The sequence below is a fragment of the Fundulus heteroclitus genome, chromosome 21 (genome assembly GCF_011125445.2).
Source record: "Fundulus heteroclitus isolate FHET01 chromosome 21, MU-UCD_Fhet_4.1, whole genome shotgun sequence".
NCBI lineage: Eukaryota > Metazoa > Chordata > Actinopteri > Cyprinodontiformes > Fundulidae > Fundulus > Fundulus heteroclitus.
The window spans coordinates 2,749,290-2,767,443 of record NC_046381.1 but is presented as its reverse complement, the minus strand read 5'-3'; positions in this window follow the sequence as shown (position 1 = coordinate 2,767,443).

Sequence of the window (18,154 nt, the reverse complement as noted above, 5' to 3'; positions counted from 1 at the left end):
GATACTGCCACCACCATATGGAGATGGTGCGTTCCGTGTAATACCATTGAAAATCCGGTTTCATTATCCTATCACTTCACAATTATGTGTCCCTTTTTTATTTATTTATTTATATATTTTTTTATAATAATACAAATAATAACAAACAAAAAAACTATTATGTGTCCCTTGGGGTTGGTCTATCTCACAGGAAATCCCTGTAAAATGCATTGCCGTCAGTACTTGCAATGTGATGTAATGTGAAAATGACACAAATCTGTAAGTACTTTTGTGAGGCATTGTACACTTTCCTGGAAACCAGTTGTTCTTTTTCACTTACTGATCTTTAGAAGAATCTCAGTTTAATACAAACATACATTTCAGACATATTTTTTTATTGATATAGTAAAGGCAAAGAGTCACACACTCACCATTGCTGCCTTGGCTAAACCTGATTTTGGTGACTTTGGTCCATTTTTTGTCGCCGGCAGCTCACCGTTGTTTTAACTTTTCCATCTGCAGACAAAGTTTAATGCAACTGAGAGCCCTTTAAAATCCGGCATCAGTCTGCTTTCTGTATTACTATGTTGACATTGGCACGGGCAAGCAACACTAGAATGGTTGAGGCCTCATGGACTTCTTTCACACTGTCATCTCCGTTCCTGTCAATTTGGGTGAAAAAAAAAAGCCAAGGCTAGTTTTTGGGGATATGTACATTTGTCAGTGTGGTGACAGATGGCAAACTCTAGATTTATTTTCATGCTGAGGTTTCCTCTGCAGCTGCTAGTATGCTACTGAGATTTCAAAAGAGTCACATTAATCTCCCTCCTGTCTCACACTGGGCCAAAAAAACAGTTCAAGGTGGGAGGAATAGGAAACCAGAGTCACAAAAACTGATGAACCAGCAGAGGACACATTAATGAGATCACATCATAGGAGGGGTTCTAACATCATAAGAGGGATGACACACACAAGCTGTTTTAGGGCGTGACTGTGATGAAGAACATGAGGGTTTACCAAATGCAGTTGTTTAGGAATTAGAGCACCTCCTTTAAATGGAGTTAATTGTTAGAGGCCAGAAAAACATGACCTAAAATATGATTTTAACGTTTTAATACTAATGTTAGTAATAATTAAGTATTGCAGTAAGTTTCCTCTAATGTATTTATACTGCTGTTGTTTCCCAATTTGCCCTGTTATGACCACACACTTGAATGTATTTTATTGGATATTATTGTGCGACAGACCAACACAAAGGGATGCATCTGTGTGGAAGACTGCTGATGCATGTTTTTTGACCAGCATAAACTTGTAGTTTCTCATGGCACCTGTGGCTTACATTTTCATTTGATACTGTGCTATATATCTACTGTATATGATTGTTATTGGTTTTCTTATTCAGTTCTAAACATTGTGCCTATAGTTAAAATTTAAACAAAATATGTTGAAATATTTTTCAAAGCATAAAATTAAACAATTGTTTGTATATTTACAACAGAACACAAGATTGTTCTTTTTTTTTTTACAATAAATTCATAATGTTTTGTGTTGAGTGCTCAGGTGCATGTTGTCCACTGTAGTGGACATTTCTGTAACTTCCTGGAAAAAATTGATAAAAAAAAAAAAAGTTCATATTTTTTATTTTTTTTCAAATTTGAATAAGAAGAGTAAAAACACATATTAAAAAATCTTGACTCAGGGATTCATAATTCATGCATCAGAGGGTTAAAGTTCATCCCAGTATGATTAGAAAATGACTGAACAAGTATTTTTATTTATTTTTTTTTTCTTTTGAAAGACTTGCCCGAACAAGGTTTCTTCTCCCTGCAAAGAACATGTCAGGAGAACTTGGGTTTGCAAAATGTTGTCTGAGTGAAGCACAAGAACAACTCACCACACACTTCTCACACTAACTATAAAATGCTGCTGGAGGGGTGATAATACTATCATTACTTTACATTACAATAGGTTTCAGACCACTAGGCTTCCCTTTGTTTCCAATACCCCAAGATGTGGGTCCCATCTTGCCTGTCCTGGTATAATTCATGGAACATGAAAGAAAATGTTCTAATATTCACCTGACTTTGCCCAACACACTATCCTCTTTGCAAATCAGAGTAGTGGCAGCATCAGGCTGTGGGTATCTTTTTCCAAAATAATGGAGAGCGTTAAATAGATCCATTTCTGGAAGAAAAATGTAAGAGCCTGTAAAGCACCGGAGACTGTGGTGGTTCACTTACCTGCAAGCAGGACAATGATGACAAACATAAACCCAATGAGATGACTTGGGTAAAAGCAGACTCATGTGTTAGAGTGGCCCAGTCAAATTCCAGATCTAAATCAATTTCTGATTCTTGTAAACAAGACTTGAAAAAGTCATAATTGAAATATGCCATCTATACATTCTGACTGGTGTTGAGCTATTTTGCTAAGATGAATCACCACAATGTTTGTGCATAGCTGGTAGAGACATACAATGAAACACTTGTAGCATAATGTGGTTGTACAAAGTATAACTGATGCTGAATTTGAACATATCCAAATAGAATGAGCTAAAGCATTTAATTTGCCAACTTTTAATGGAATACTTTTATTTACTTTGACAAAAGGTTGAAATCTCTCTGCAAATAATGCAACTGACATTTAATGGCTGTCTTGTATACACCACCATCTAACAGTCAACATAATGAGGCCAGACTGAATCCTATAACTTAGTCATTGTAGCAGAAATCAGCAATAACTCACACTACAAATTTGTAATGTGAGTAAAAATAAAAAGAAGACAGTAATAATTGGCAGAAAGTTGAGTGTTAAACATCTGTTAAAAATGTGACAAAACCTGTAGCATTCACCTCCTCTATGTTTCCTGCTCTTTCACCGATATATTTGTTTTGTTTTTGCACTAATTCTAGCATCAACCTCAAGCAGACCCCTATACAAATATTTCCAATAATACCTGGGTAACAAACAGAATGGTTTCTAATTTTAATGAGTAATAATGAGGCAAAAGCCTTTCTGCAAACTAAAATAAATAAAACACCGCATCCAACAACCTGCTAAATGGCTGAATGTGGAGCAGCAGCAGCAGTGCAATGGCTGTAATAAGCTCTAATTGACTGGCTTGTAAGATTGCCAACCTCCACATGATGAAAGGCAAATAAAAGGCTTTGATGTTCTTTTTTTTAGCTATTTATTTTTACTTGAAGTCTGAGGTGAGAGTGGGAGTCACAGACATCGCTCAGTAGCCAAGAATCTCCAATGAAATACCTCATCCAAGACTTTATCTGATCCTAATGAGCCTCAGTAATGAAATATGATAAAATAGCCTCCCACTGAAAACCAGGATGCTCAGCCATTACCCAGCTTAAATGTCGACAGTAAACAAAATACAAACAGAGCTTTTTTTCTGTGAGCCAATTCACAGAATTTTGCTTCTCTATGTTGACACTCAAGGCTTTGAATCCAAACTGGAAGGTCTCCAACGCTTCCTCCAGCACAGGTGCTTAAAAAGAAAAACAGAACCAGCCCCTTGGTATTTCACATTTTGCGACGTTAAAACCACAAACCTCAGTGATTTTAAAGACATTCTTATGTGTTTTAGACCAACACAAAATAGTGAAGTGGAAGAAAATGAATTACTGTTTTGAAAGTTTTTTTTATGATTTGTTTTTATTTGTACATATTTATGATTTGCTTCAATCCAGTATCACTGAAGCCCTGTTAACATGGCAAGATTTTCTCATGAAAAACACATTTGTACTGTTCATTTGCATGTAAATGATCAATGTTTTTTCTGACTACAGCACAATTTGAAAATGGGTTCTACAATATAATAATTTGAAAACATCCCAGTTTCCATTGTCATGTAAACAGGAGAAACTGAACTTTTCTTAGAGGGAATCCCTGGCTCATGAACAGTCTAATATAGATCAATTGAAATGAATGCGCACAGAGACAGAATTATGGCTCCCTGTAATTTTAAAAACCACAGAAGAAGAAAAAAAGGCAGCAGAGTACTGCTTTGGCTGCTGATTCCTCTGAATATAACCACGGCAAATATAACCACAATGATGTCATGTAAATATATTAGGAGAAAAGGGGGAAAATCTGATGTTTAATGGCTGTTGTCCATTTAAACAATTTGGCTTCAGAAGTCACCTTATTTGTAATTAAAAACCAACTGTGTGCAATGTTGCCTTAGTTTAAATGCTTTTTATATGCTATTGCTATGTAAAGACCTTGGAGGTTTGTTAGATAACATCAGTAAACAAAATGTATCATGAACATCAACGTGATGGAGAAGTTTAAAGGAGCATAGCGCAAGTTCCAAAGTTTTTGAAGACGTCTGCCCCCTCTGGTGACAAGTTGAAATCACACCAGTGGTGTGCACATGCCTGGGAGAAGAGGAAAGTCATCTGCCGCTGCGACTGCATTGAACCCCGTTTAGAGGCCTAATGTATTCTGAGGGAAGAAAGTTATGAATATTAAGGTAGGTATGTTTACTCACTAATGCATTGATTACGACGGCGATTCAACAAAGTAGCAGGGTGAAAGAGAGCACAAATCATGTCACCCACGCGCACGTCTAGAGGATTCGGCCCGAATCACTCTTGTCATGTATTGGCTAATCCGGAGTATTGAGGCAACTGCAACAAATTGAGGATAACTATTTGTACTGCTTAGGCAATTGCAAGGGCATGTATGGGAAAGAAAATAAATATTATTTAACTTCAAAACTCGTGCCATGCACCTTTAAATCAGAGTTTAGTTAAAAAAAAAACATAGCAAGCTATGTGCATCTCACAGCAGACTGATCAGTCCATCATCTGCAAATAGTGTGTGATAGAATGTGTCACAGCTGCAAAGCCGCCAAGACGTGTCATCCTCTCTGGGGTGGTTGTGCAACTGGACTATAAATGGTGATGAGCCATTTTACACTGAGACTCTGGAAATGCTATGAAAGTATTAAAGTCGGCACACAGATTAGTTACTGTAAATTGCTTTCAACGTGTTTGAAAGCAATATTGGTGCAACCACCTGAGTGTTAGAAAATGTTTTGGACCTCAACACACTTATACACACTATGTCCATAATACTTAAAACTGTTGACAAATCTTCATTGGCATATCACTAGACCCAAACACAAGCACAGATACGATGTTATCATGATGAGTGGTGATAAACTCCAAAAAAAACTTACAGCCTCAGGGGGCAGCCCAATGTGTCTGTAATACAATGGGAAGCCACATAGAGCAGGCTTGCTAGCAGAAGAATGTCACAGTGACACCATGACTATATAAATGCACTGCAGAAGGGTAGAGACACAAACTGTGGTAACTAAAAACCATGGAGGAGCTTCAGAGATACACACCTCAGGCGACATATACGTTGACAGGACATCAGTTATTTGTGCTCTCCACAAAACCGGTCTTTATGGAAGAATGGTTAAAAAAATGTTAAAGGGGACATATCATGCAAAAGCCACTTTGTTGCCCTTAAATACATTTTGTTGTGTACTTGGAGTCTCTTGGTGTGAGGAAAAGCTGAATGGAGTTTTTCCAGGTGTTACTTAGATATCTGTTTCGGTCACATTTTTCAAGCTCAAGGATCAATAAGCTACAAGTGGATAAATGACAAGGTTTGGTTGTTAGGTATATTAATCTACATTATCACATGGGTCTTTTGAAAACCAAGAGGAATAGAATAGAGTGGAATGAGGCTGTGTGGAGCCGAGCAGGCTGACTAGGGTAGGGGCTATACTCCCCGAAAGGCCAGGGATTTGTTCTCGGTCCCCAGCGAATGACGTCATTTCAGCAGTCCTGCTCTTACGTACAGTCCTTTCTGCTTGTTCTCGACACAATGTCTGGGCAGAGCTTTTTTCTCACAGGGTGCCCGACTACTGTTCTGTTGTTGGTCAAAATTTGGATGGCCGTGTCTAAGTTGGAAAAGCGTAAATATCGTGCACATGTGTTGAACTAAACGCTGTAGTCGCCCTGTTCAACTTTGATGGTTAAACAGTCAAACATGCCACTTCCGCTCACTTGCAGCATTTCCCATATCAATTACCGAAGCGGGGCAGCCCCTCCCTGCCAACAAGACTGCAGTACCGCATGCCCCCGGTGTTCGCAGTCTTTCCAAATAGCATGACACCGTGAGCTATTATTTCTGTCTGCTCCACTGTGCCAAAACAAACCTTTTTCTTGTTCCTGCCACCCCAAGAACAACATCTAATTTCTCTGTTCTCGTGGGGTTTGTAGCAAGCTTCAGAACCGGGGCCTAAGAGGGGCTTGTTGGGAGGCAATAATGAGGAATTCAGACCAAAGCCTTGCAGTCACACTTCATACAGACTGAATTATTTAAACGTGAAAAGGATGGCATTAAAAAGTTTGATATGTCCCCTTTAGAAGAAAACTACTAAAGGTACCACATGCAGTTCAATGGGAATAGGTAGTGTTTCAAATACAATACTGTGCATTTCTGGAAGAAAACATGTTAAAGACTTTGAAAGATTGAAACTGTGGTAAGGAACCTTTCCATGAACCAACAGCTCCTATGGAATGGCTCAGTCAAAGTCCAGAGCTCACTTTGAGAATCTGTGGCAACAATTTAAATCTGATCTCTATATATTTTTTAAAGCAGTCACTTGCACTGGGCTTTATTTAGGTGGAGTAAAAAGGGGCAAGGGACAAACACAGATCACCCTTATCAGATTTTTATATGGAAACACTTTGAAAACCATGCCTTTTTCACCTCCACGTTGCACAACTATGCACCACTTTGTTTTTGATCTCCAGAAAAATCATATAAAATATGTCAAAGTTTGCGGCTGTCATGTGACAAAGTGAGGAAAAAAAAAACTTCAAGTGGTTTAAATCCTTTCGCACACAAAACTGTAAACAGTCACCCTAACCTCCCCGTGTGAATGTGTATTGCTGCTGTCCCCGCGATGAAAGATGTTGCGTGTTCAGACTAAGCAGGGCGTGGTGTTCCCTGCCACATCCACTCAGACTTGTCTGTTCCATCACACAACGATTTGAGACACCTGAATGAGACATTCACAACTCAGGCATCCTCTGGCGAAACCTTGGGCCCTGCTCTGATGTTCCCCTCTGTTGACAATGATGGATGCAGCCATCAGGGAGACTGACATGCTGGGCTAAATTATATTATATTCAAAGGCTTTTTTTCAGTCTTTTTCAAGGCTAATGTAATGAAATGAGGCACACGTCGTGGGAATAGTGGCATCTCAGAGAAGGGAAGGTGACAACTGCTGCAGCATACACTTCATCTTAAAAAAGGGGTTTACTTAGAAGCTAATTTTGAGTATGTTTTTGTAGTCAATCGGAGTTTGAAGGCACGAATGTGCCAATTATGGATGTTGTGTGTTAAGTTCCACTATGTCTTTGGAACAGAAGTGATCACAATTTCCGGTTAGATTTTTCCACTTAGGCATTTTTTTTAAGCATCAGTGGTAACTGTATCTTCTGAGAACACTAAAAGGAGGGAGTCTCTTAAGTCAAAAGTTTCAGCGTCCATAATTAGTTAGTTAAATTACCCAAACTCTAACACAAGCTCAGGTGGAATACGATAGTTTACAGGCCTGACTAAACATATATGCAGTCAAACAACTTCCAGACAACATCCAGTGATCCACTACAGAGCTTATGGGACGATGGGAATTGAGGTTTGGTTGACCTAAAGGTGAGGCCCCTTGTGGAGAGAAGACCTTTAGAATTACATTTCACAGTACATAAATCATGTCAAAGCGAATCACAGCGGATATGACAACAAAATGTAACAAAAAAAAGTCAGAATATGTGGCCAAAGAGTCCAGGAAGATGGTACGTGATTTACTGAGTAGCGTCAACTCGTCATAGTTAGTTCAGTTATAAATACACAACTTTCTTCATCTACCTCGAACATATCTGAAATTTACTCACTGAAGTGTCTTGTTGTCAGTGCACAACACTACAGCTCTAAAGGTTAATGATACTTTTTGATAAAAGAAAGTTCTTTTACTGGTTAAGTTCTTAGACAAACAGGAACGATGCCATTTTCTACCCATTCATATTACTACCACAATATATCGAAACAAAAATGGATTCAATGAATTCATTCTGAATGAAACACGGCTGCGTTTAAGATTTTTTTTATCCTTTTTATGGAATTTTTTGCACAATCTTTTCAAAGCAATGTTAGTGACAGACTTCTGACTTGTTAACGTTTACCTGTTACCTCAGAAACTAGACTTTTTTTTTCCTTTGTTGAAGAAACATAAAACTAATAGTGTTCAGAGTGTCTGAGTACAATTCTACCTCGTGGGGGTCTGGTGGCAGGAAAGGTGCCCCACATAGGGAGGCTTTTAGTCTCCAATGTAGCCTTCTGGGTTTTAACTCCAGACCTTTTTACCTTTGCTGCAGGTTTTTCTCTGGCCATTTCCTATCTGATTACTGTGAATAAAGGCCTCCCTTGCAACAATACATGACATTACTTTGAATACTACCCTCTGCGTAGCTGTTGCAGTGAAGTGTTTGTCTCTGTTGCTTTCTGCTGTTTAGTTACCGTTAGTCTCACCTTCTGGATCCGCTGGACACCAGGTCATAGTTAGGTAACCATCACACCTGCCACGTATATTCCCTTTTCAGCATATATTCAGTCTTGTTTCTTTTGCTTGGTGCCAGACGGTTGTTCTTTATGCAGTATTCACTTCTTTTTTCACAGCATCTTTGACCTTTTGTGTTGATTTCTTTATTTTCATTTTAACAGCACTATTGCTCTTTTTTTTTTTTTTTTTTTTGGCTGCGGTGATATGCCTTGAGTTTTATTACCTCAGTGGAATACCACTTTTAACTTTATCTTCTTTTGCCTTTGTTTGGAAAATGTTTCCGTCTTTTGGCCCTTCACCTTCACCGTGCGTTACTAAAACCAAAGCGATGCAGAAAAGCACAACACAGTAGGCATGAAGATAAACATTTACATTTCATCCGGTGTTTATCAGTTTACCTGCGCTAACATGTGCTTTGAAGCAAAGCTCTGTATCTCCCTTGAATGTCTAAAGCCACTTTGGCACCACCCTGTGGGTCGAGATAAATCAAATATTTCCACATGTCCCGAGAGAGAAGGAGACTGAATTAACCAGATGAATTATTAATGTCAGACACAGCCCTATTCTGTATGAAAATGTAACAGTATTTCTCTTGAAGAGTCAGTTCACTTTAGTTAGCTGTGGCACATTCTGTGACCCCATTAGGGATAAATTAGCTGTCAGGTCAATTCCTCAACATCCTACAGAGTATAAGTGCTTCGACTAAACGAGTGACTGTCCCAAGGAGCTTATATTGCTGAAGCGGTGGGTAGTGAATGCTTAGAAACAAGGACTTACACAGGTGCAATGCTTTAAAACGCTGTTTTCAATATCCAATTAAGCAGGGTAATGCTGCAGGGATCAGCCGTGCTGGCTTTGTAACGTCACTTTCCTTCCAACAAACGCAAAATTACCTGCAATAAAACCGGCAGCTCTGCAGTGTGCAGCGATTGTCCATACGCATCATTGTGACGGTAGTTCTGGTAGGTACCACAGACCACAAGACAGGTATTGCACTCGATGCCGCTCACTTGCAGGCGAGTCCGCAGGATGTTTGACGGGCTAAAAAAAAATTCTGCATAGCCAGTACCTTTTATTAATAAGCCGATGTCAGCAGTCCTGGCAGAGTTGTTGCGTATTACCGGCATTCCAGTAATGCTGCCCTTCTGCAAGCCGCCGTTTGACCTTGTCGTTGCATCCTGGTGGGTCATGTTCCTGCATTGCTAAGGGAAGAGCTGACATGCCACTAAGTCACAACAGAAACATGCTGCCATCGTGTGAGTGTGTATAATGTCATGCTTCTGTCCACTTCGTTATAACATAATTAATTCCTCCTCCCTGACTCAGTGTTGATCAGAGTGTCTGGTTGCCCAGAGGTTTCTCGCCCCTCACCCCAATCCCACCGGCAGCTTTGATGTCAACATGAGGATGTCAAGGGTCTGCGCCTAGGTGGCTCATTCAGACAATCAGGCTGTTAGGGAGAGAGGGTGTTTGTCAGGCATATTGCTAATCATATTGCAAGAGCAATTGGGACAGTGTTTAGCAGCTGCATTTCTTTTCATTTCTTATCTTATTTACAGGCTGTATTCACTTTCATTTTATCATTTCCTCTGTGCAAGTTTTAAAAACTATTTGAAATCAAATAAATCCAACATATATTTATTTAACCTATTTGTTTAAGTTAAACAGTATGGGGACTTTTATGTGGTAATCCATGACTTCCTGTTTCCCTATACAGTTCTGTGAAAGAATATTTAACTTACATGTTTCTGCTGTTGCTTTTGTTTCATACTTAAATGTGTCAGATAGTCAAACGAAGGACAATATCATAAAAAAGATAACCCGAGTTGGAACAAAATACAGTTTTCATGTTATGATTTTATTGATGGTAGAGCAGACGATTTTCCTAGAAATGTAGATAAGAAATGCCTTAGTCCCTACAACCTGCCTACAACCTGGTCTTATTTCTTTCTTCAGAGGCTTTCCTCTTCTTCTGATAAATTTCTAAGACAGTTTGCTGTGACTGTCAGACATGTTCAAAGTATACGGTGAGAGCAGCGGAGCTACAATGGACGGCTAACACCGAAGCTAGCCGCTAAGCTAACTGGATACATAAACACTAAAGGTGTGCATGCGCAGCCAGCCAGCAGAAACTAAGAGGTAGTGTGCACACACATTGGTGTTACATGAGCGCGTCACAATGACTGGCATGCGGGACAACCAATAAATAAGGTGATCCCCCTCGGAACTCAAAGTACAAAAAAGATTTCCAGCTATACCTTTAATGAATAAAAAAGCTATAGCTGTTACACATTTTTCAGGAGAAAGATTAATTTAATTTCACTAATTACAACTAGGCCTGATTGTTGCTAAAAATGTAGGAGTCCAAGAATTCCCTACAACGGAACCTTTCAAGCAACATAAAAGAGTCTAAGACATGTCAAAATCAACTGATCATGCCACAATTGAACAGAGTTCAAGAACACATGAGACACAAACTCACTGACATCTAATTTACGCCCAACTCCATTTCTAAGGCTTTGTGACTCCAGTAAACCACATGGAAAGCTGTTATTCACAACTGGAGAAAACGTGGAACAATAGTGACAGACCTTCCAAAATTATTTCAGGAGCAATGATGACACAAACAGGAGGTCACAAACCAACCTATAGTACCTAAAGATCTACACTCCTCACAAGACGCAGTTACAGTCAGTCTTTATGTTCCAAATGTAACAAAGAGACATGGGGGAAAAAAGGAAGAGCTCCAAGGACCAAAAAAAAAAATAAAGGCCTGTCTCCTTCCAAAACGTTCAACTTGTTATTTCAGTGCCTGGACGACTTGACATTATCGATGAAACCATGAACTCTGCTCTTGAGAAAAAAAATCCTGAAGGAGAATTACAGACCATCAGCTTGGGACCTTAAGCTGAGGTGCATTTAAGTTTTGTAGCAGGATAACCATCAAAAGCACCGCACTGAGTCAATCTATAAAATGGCTGGAAAAAAATCAACAACATAGGAAAAAGGTGTTGTAGCGGCTCGTTCAAAATATGATTGAGATGCAGTGGCATGACCTTAAACAGGCTGTTCCTGCTGGAAAACCCTCCAGTGTGGCTGAATTAAAGCAATTTTCCTCCACAGTGATGGAAAAGACATGTTGTTAGCGGTGCAAGCGCCTGATGACAGTAGTTGATTCCAAAGGGGAATAACCGGTTACTAGACTTACAAGGATATATATATATATATATGATTTTGCATACGGCCAACTTTTTTTTCCATTAAAAATTACATTTCCAAAAAAAAAAAAAAAAATACACTTAGCATTTACTCAGTTTGTCTTTGTATGATATTTAAAGTTACTTGATGATGTGAAATATTTTAATTTGACAAAAAAGCAAAAGAGAATTAATCTGTCAAGAAGAAAATACTTTTTCACAAACTGTAGGTTGAAAATAGGGGATTCAAAAACTGCATCTAAGTACCATTGAAGGGTGCCCAAATACCACAACTGGTTCATGTCTGTTAGAAGAAATGTGAATGTAATCATTTTCTTTTTATCTTTTTATTAAGGACTGTTCTACAGTTTTAACTTCACACAGGAGAAACAGATGGTTCTCCTAGACCAAGAGTCTCTTGCTATATATGTTAATCTTACACCATGTTGTAAAACCCCCCTTGCCTTTTGTTTTGTTTCTTACCCCCATGTTGTGAACCCCTGACTCCGCCTGCCACTTCTTTGATGTCTGATAATAAAGGCAAATGGACAGAGGTAACCAGCGCAGATAGAGCCGAGACTGTGATGAAAACGGCCTCACGTTTCTGGCTCTTCTGCCCTCTGTCTCTTTGAGAAGAGTCTAAAAAACTTGTTTGTGTTGGCTTTCTTTCCAGAATAAAAGAGTTATTAAACTTAACTCTATCAATGTCCAAAACATCACAATACATATAATATATATATAATATAAAATATATAATAATGTTGTATTCCAAACAGATAGGAGAGCATCCATTTGATTGGAGACCTTTGATTTCATTCATCAGCGATCTTATCCTTAAGACACAAATTTAACGAGGGGCGATTCGCCTCTCACGACCACTTCCCGATCAGGAATTGGACGGCCGGATGGAAATCAAACATGTTTGAAATGCAGTTGGCCCTTGTAAGGTGATCTTGAGCGCTCCCTGCTGTTGAAGCAGAGCTGATTTCCCCCAACCTCGCGCACTGCGCATGCACAAACAAGGAAATTCTTCTTCGTCTTCTCAAACGAAAACATAGGAGTGGAGGGAAGCATGGCGGCGGTACGTGTGACGTAATCAAACTACAGTGGAGCAACTGGTAGAATTGCCAAAGCAGCGCGTTTCGTTCTAGTGAGCCTCATATTTAACAGTGATCATCGAAACTTCCTCCTTTTTCCTCTTCTACTGTTGACATTTGGCTTCTGGATAGATGAGTCTGTGTGGCGCCATCTCTCTACGGGGTTGAGTCCGACATGTGGTTTTTGGACGTACTGTGTGAGCAGTCAGGTTGCATCGGAGCGTCGGGCCACACAGTGTAAGAACAGATATTGTGAGCTGTGAACTTTTAAACCCTGCAGTTTCGTTGTATAGTTTGAGCTGTATCTGAGTACAATGATCGAAAATATCGTACAGTGTATGCCCGGCTTAAGACATAAGGCTTGATTCAGACTTGGAAAAAATGACCTGTGAGCATCTCCAATTGATTGATTTTTATTATTTACTCATGAAAATTAGATTATTGAAGAAACCACCAGTTAAGGCTCTACCAACTGGTTCTGCAGCTTAACTTTCTTAAACTTAATCACCTTAAGGACATTATTCCATTCATTTAAGAGCTCCGGGACAAGAGATCATTGATCATCTAACAAAGAGCTTAGCCTCTTACCATGTACTGATCATTAACAGGTTACAATCCAGATTTGTCGAAACTGTTTTTATGCAGCATATTTTACTACCAGGCCATTATCTATCCCACTATATTGGTTTCATTTCTCCTTATCTGCCCCCTTGTTTTGACTCCTTTGAGTTCTCCGGCTAGAAGCATGAGATGGAAAGTTCACAGCCCGACTCCTCTTTTCATTTGAAAGCAGTACAACCGAACATTCATTACTTTTGGGTCACATGAGGGAATTAATACCTTTATTACTCATATTGGACATGCATAAAATAGAGGCCTGACCTTTTTTTCTCCAACGTGCCTTAAGCAATAGATGAAGAGTGTCCATTAATTAAATTTCATGGATCCTGAATGCATTTACTGCCGCCTTTCTGTAAATGTTACTGTAGATCTTTAGTCGGTAAGGAATAATGTTGACTTTTCATTTGGTCTTTTTTTTTTGCCATGCTTTATTTAGCAGCATCATAGTGGGGCAGATAATGAATACAGGAACTGGATCATTTGGAAAAAGAGATAAAAACCATGTAAAATTTAACCTTCACAATAATAATAATGTTATTTTAATCATGTATTATCTGTTAAAATTATAAATTATCCAAATATTCATTGAATATGTAGACAAGTAATGTGGTTAAGGGGGACCAAGAATAAAACAAAGAGCCTATTTAAGGTTATTTTACTTTCTAAACACCATTTGTTCTCTTCCCTCCTTCTTCCTGAAAGATGTTATGCTTACTTCACTTCGATGCTTTCCCCTCTTGCGGCAGAGGTTATATTTTATCCACAAGAGAGCCATTATTTAGCATCTCCATCTCTGCTGTCCTCCTCCCTGCAGCTCCCCAGACTCGCTGCCATTCCCCTTTGTCATTCTAATCTTTTCTTCTGGCGTTACTACTTTGTTTTGACCTCCGGCCTTGCAGAGTGTCTGTGCGCCTGCCTGTGTGAAGGCACGCAAGCCGAATTTGCATTCATTGTATTCGCTAATGGCCAAAAGGAGATGAGACATTAAACGGGAGATTTATACACATGTGTTCCTACGCCCTCATTTTTATATGAAAATAATATTAACGTAAAATAATTCCTTCATCAAAATAGAGCAAATGGCAGATCAGTCTTTGTAACACATCTTTATAGACAGATTTCACTGAGCTTTGCATTGTTTCGGGCCATCCCAGCTCCTGTTCGTTAAGGTTTAATTACTTCCCAATGAAGATAGTGATTTATCAAATGTAGTTGTATGCTTTTATTTTATTTTTATTTTTTTGTAGGCTTTTATTAAATCTGTTAGTGCTGTAGGTTTACAACAGTTCCAATTCGCCCATTCACCCACTATTAGCCAATTTTAATCCGTGTCATACTCATGTGTTGCCATTACACCCCAACAACTTTACTTACTACTCCTAGAAAAAGCAAAAGACAAAGCATGGCTACCCATATAGTAAGCCAAACCTATCAGTTCAGGTATTCTGATTGATTTTCATCAAGTATTGTTTTGAATTGTTTTTATAAATAATCTTGGAAATGCCCAAATCTCATTTATGATTTATTTCAGTTCTGCATTGCGTTCTGAAGATTTTTTTTATCACCACTTATTTCCCTTGATTATGGTTCTGATCAACTTTTGGGCCAGTGAGCATCGATAAAACATGAGAAATTATGAACCTGATGATCTGTACAAAATTAAAAGGGGCGACCTCCTGCAGGTAGATATTACTTAATGGAGTCACATAACCATATTCCCATAATACAGACTATGAGACGCTCATAGAAAAGGATTTTAAATCATTGGTTCAAGGCAGATACAAAATGGCCCAAGGAGGGTATAGAAATTAATGCCTGATCAGAATGAAATTTCTGCCAGCTAACTCCATTTAGTATTCATCTTGTGTAGTTACATCAATAGCTTAAACTGCAAAAGTGTATAATGGCTGCACATGTGGTAGGTTTCTTTTCTTCTGGTCCTGTATTCAATCTCAAAAAAACATTCTTTTTCTTTCAATTAGACGTTCTGTATTTTCTTACCCACTAAGAATTTGGTGCTCATTCATTTTTAGCAATGCAAGTAGGGGAGATTAAAAATAAAAATCCATTAATACATCACAAACTCACCAGCAGCTCTCCGGTATTCCTGCTTTTTCAGCTTGGTGCATTCCTAACACACCATGCGAAGGGCAGTATGAGCATAAAACTGTGTCCACCTCAATGCTTCGCAGATTATCACTTTAAAACGGGCTGCCGTGTGTGATGTAACAAGCTGTCAGCAGACACCCAGAATCTCTGTGTGACCACCACCATCAGTGATAATTGCCATCAATATTTCACAGGAAACAGTGACAGAAGGGCACGACCTGATGCGGCTCAGGAAAAATCAAAATTTCTTCGCTGTGACAGACCATAACTCAGCAGCTACAGTCCATCACAGCTGAGGGTGAGACCCAGAAGGGTCGTTTCAGCTCGGGAGTTGACTTACTGCTGATTTTATAACAGTTCACTTGAGGTTGTTAGAATAAAATAGCTTTACATTTAAGCTAAAGTTGTTTTCTATTTTTTTTAAATATCTAATTAGTGAAATATCTTGTTACCACATGGTAATTCATGCTCGTATGTGTATCTGGTCAAAAATCTGATGCAACTTAGCTGATGATTTGCTTGAAAGAACCGACAGGCAGCAATAATTTAACTATAGGTTGGTATCCAACTTGCAGATTCAGTGTTAGTCAGGTCCACTATAGTTTGGGGAGAATACCCAATAAAAAATAAAAAAAACACCAACAAAAAAAACACAATACTTTGGAGAGTGTTTGGGGACAAGACACTTTTTAGCATGTTGTATGCATATTTCCAATATAAAATTCAAAACAGTTGCAACAAATGACTCTATATTTAGCCAGCCATTAAATATTCTAGCATATTTGTCCAACAGCTTTTAGTTATATTGTAAAATATTTTAACATACAATTCCAAGATAGTGGCAACAAATGCTACTGGTTACTCAAAATCTAAATTATGGACAATTATTAATTGAATAACTGTCGCATAGCTTAGTACAATATAAATTAGTGTGATGTGTGACTTTGGTGAAGAACCAAAGGGCACATGGGATTGTGGGAAGAACAAGCCGATGAGTTTTAATGAGAAGATAATTTACAGGTAAGGACAACAGGAATTAACAGGACATCGAACAGAAGGATCCAGAGTAGAACAACGGCAAACAGAGAACCTAAATATTGAAGGGAGTGAGGAGAATGGTATTAGGGGCTGGTGTGGTAATCAGAGGATATAAGGAGTAGCTAAGGCAGAAGGTAAGCAGGGAGGCTGAGGGAAGGAGACTAAAGCGGGGTTCACACTGATTGTGTGCCTAGTATGCACTGTCATCTATTGTAATATGTACCATGGGGCGATCCAAATTGGACAGATGTAGGAACCGGCTGACCATGCTTCCAGAGAGACCCCTCCTCCTCCTCCCCTTTTATTTTGAAATACATCAGATCTGCTTTACACTTCCTGTGCCTGACTTCTTTTCTGGCTCATCTGGTTTTTAGAAATTGATGCATTTCCCATCATCATGCGCCAAAAATAGACTCGTTCCGCATTTCTGGCGGACTGAGATTTGTAAGTGTGCATAGATGATGGAGCCTGTGTCGAATGAGGGGCAATAGACAAGAAGAGTTCAGCTGACACTCTCACTATGAACCAAGGGCAAAAAGATAACCAGAAATCTAAGATAAATGAAATTCAAACGTGCAAAGGGCAGAACACCAAAATCAACTGTGAGATGCACAACAAAATATGACAAGACCTGTTAGAACAGGGAATAAACAAGAAATTATTGAAAACAAAGCAAAAACACCTGGAGATTATGACAGTGAGTACTTTTCCTAATATTTTCTTATAAACATGTTTATACATGTTTAACATCCAGTTCCAAAACAGTTACAGTAAATGGGATTCTACTCATCAAAATGTGAACATTTTTAACAAATTGCTTTTTCTGCTTTGAGGTTAGGTACAATATGTAAATGCATATTAAGCCCTTAGATGCTAGTTAATCCACTGGTTCCCATCCATTGGTAATAGGAAGAAAGGAGAAGACATGCTACAGAATACTGTGCAGCTTTTTTATATTTTTTTCTTTATCGTAGTACCTAATTTTCTTAATTTTCCGTAAGGTTCCCCGCTGGCAAAGACCTCCAAACAATACCCTATATTTAATTCAAATTTAAAGACTTTTATCCAAGCTTATTTTTGCTCACAAGTCCGAGTGATTTTCCTTCCACAGCTACCCACTATGTGCATAATGTGCATTATTGATTTTTGTCCATGGGCAAGTTTAATTTTTAAAGCAGAGCCCAGCAGCTTCAGTTGCCAACAGAAACAAATCAAATCAGTAATGTAAGCATTACCACACTATTTACTACCTAATATATAATTCATTTGAAACATTTTCATCACCCCCAGTCTTAGTTTTAGTCTACCATTTTCCCTCTATAATACTATCATTATCCTGACCAAAAATGTCGAGCATGTGGATAGATTTTGTTTGTTTTGAAAAAAGATATTAAACCGCAAACCTTATTGCGTTATGTTTGCCCTGCAATATAATACAAAATTTGGAGACAACAAAAGTAAGCCAGTACTTTAGTGATGGCATTGATAGGGTGTTCCTCTCCTCATGG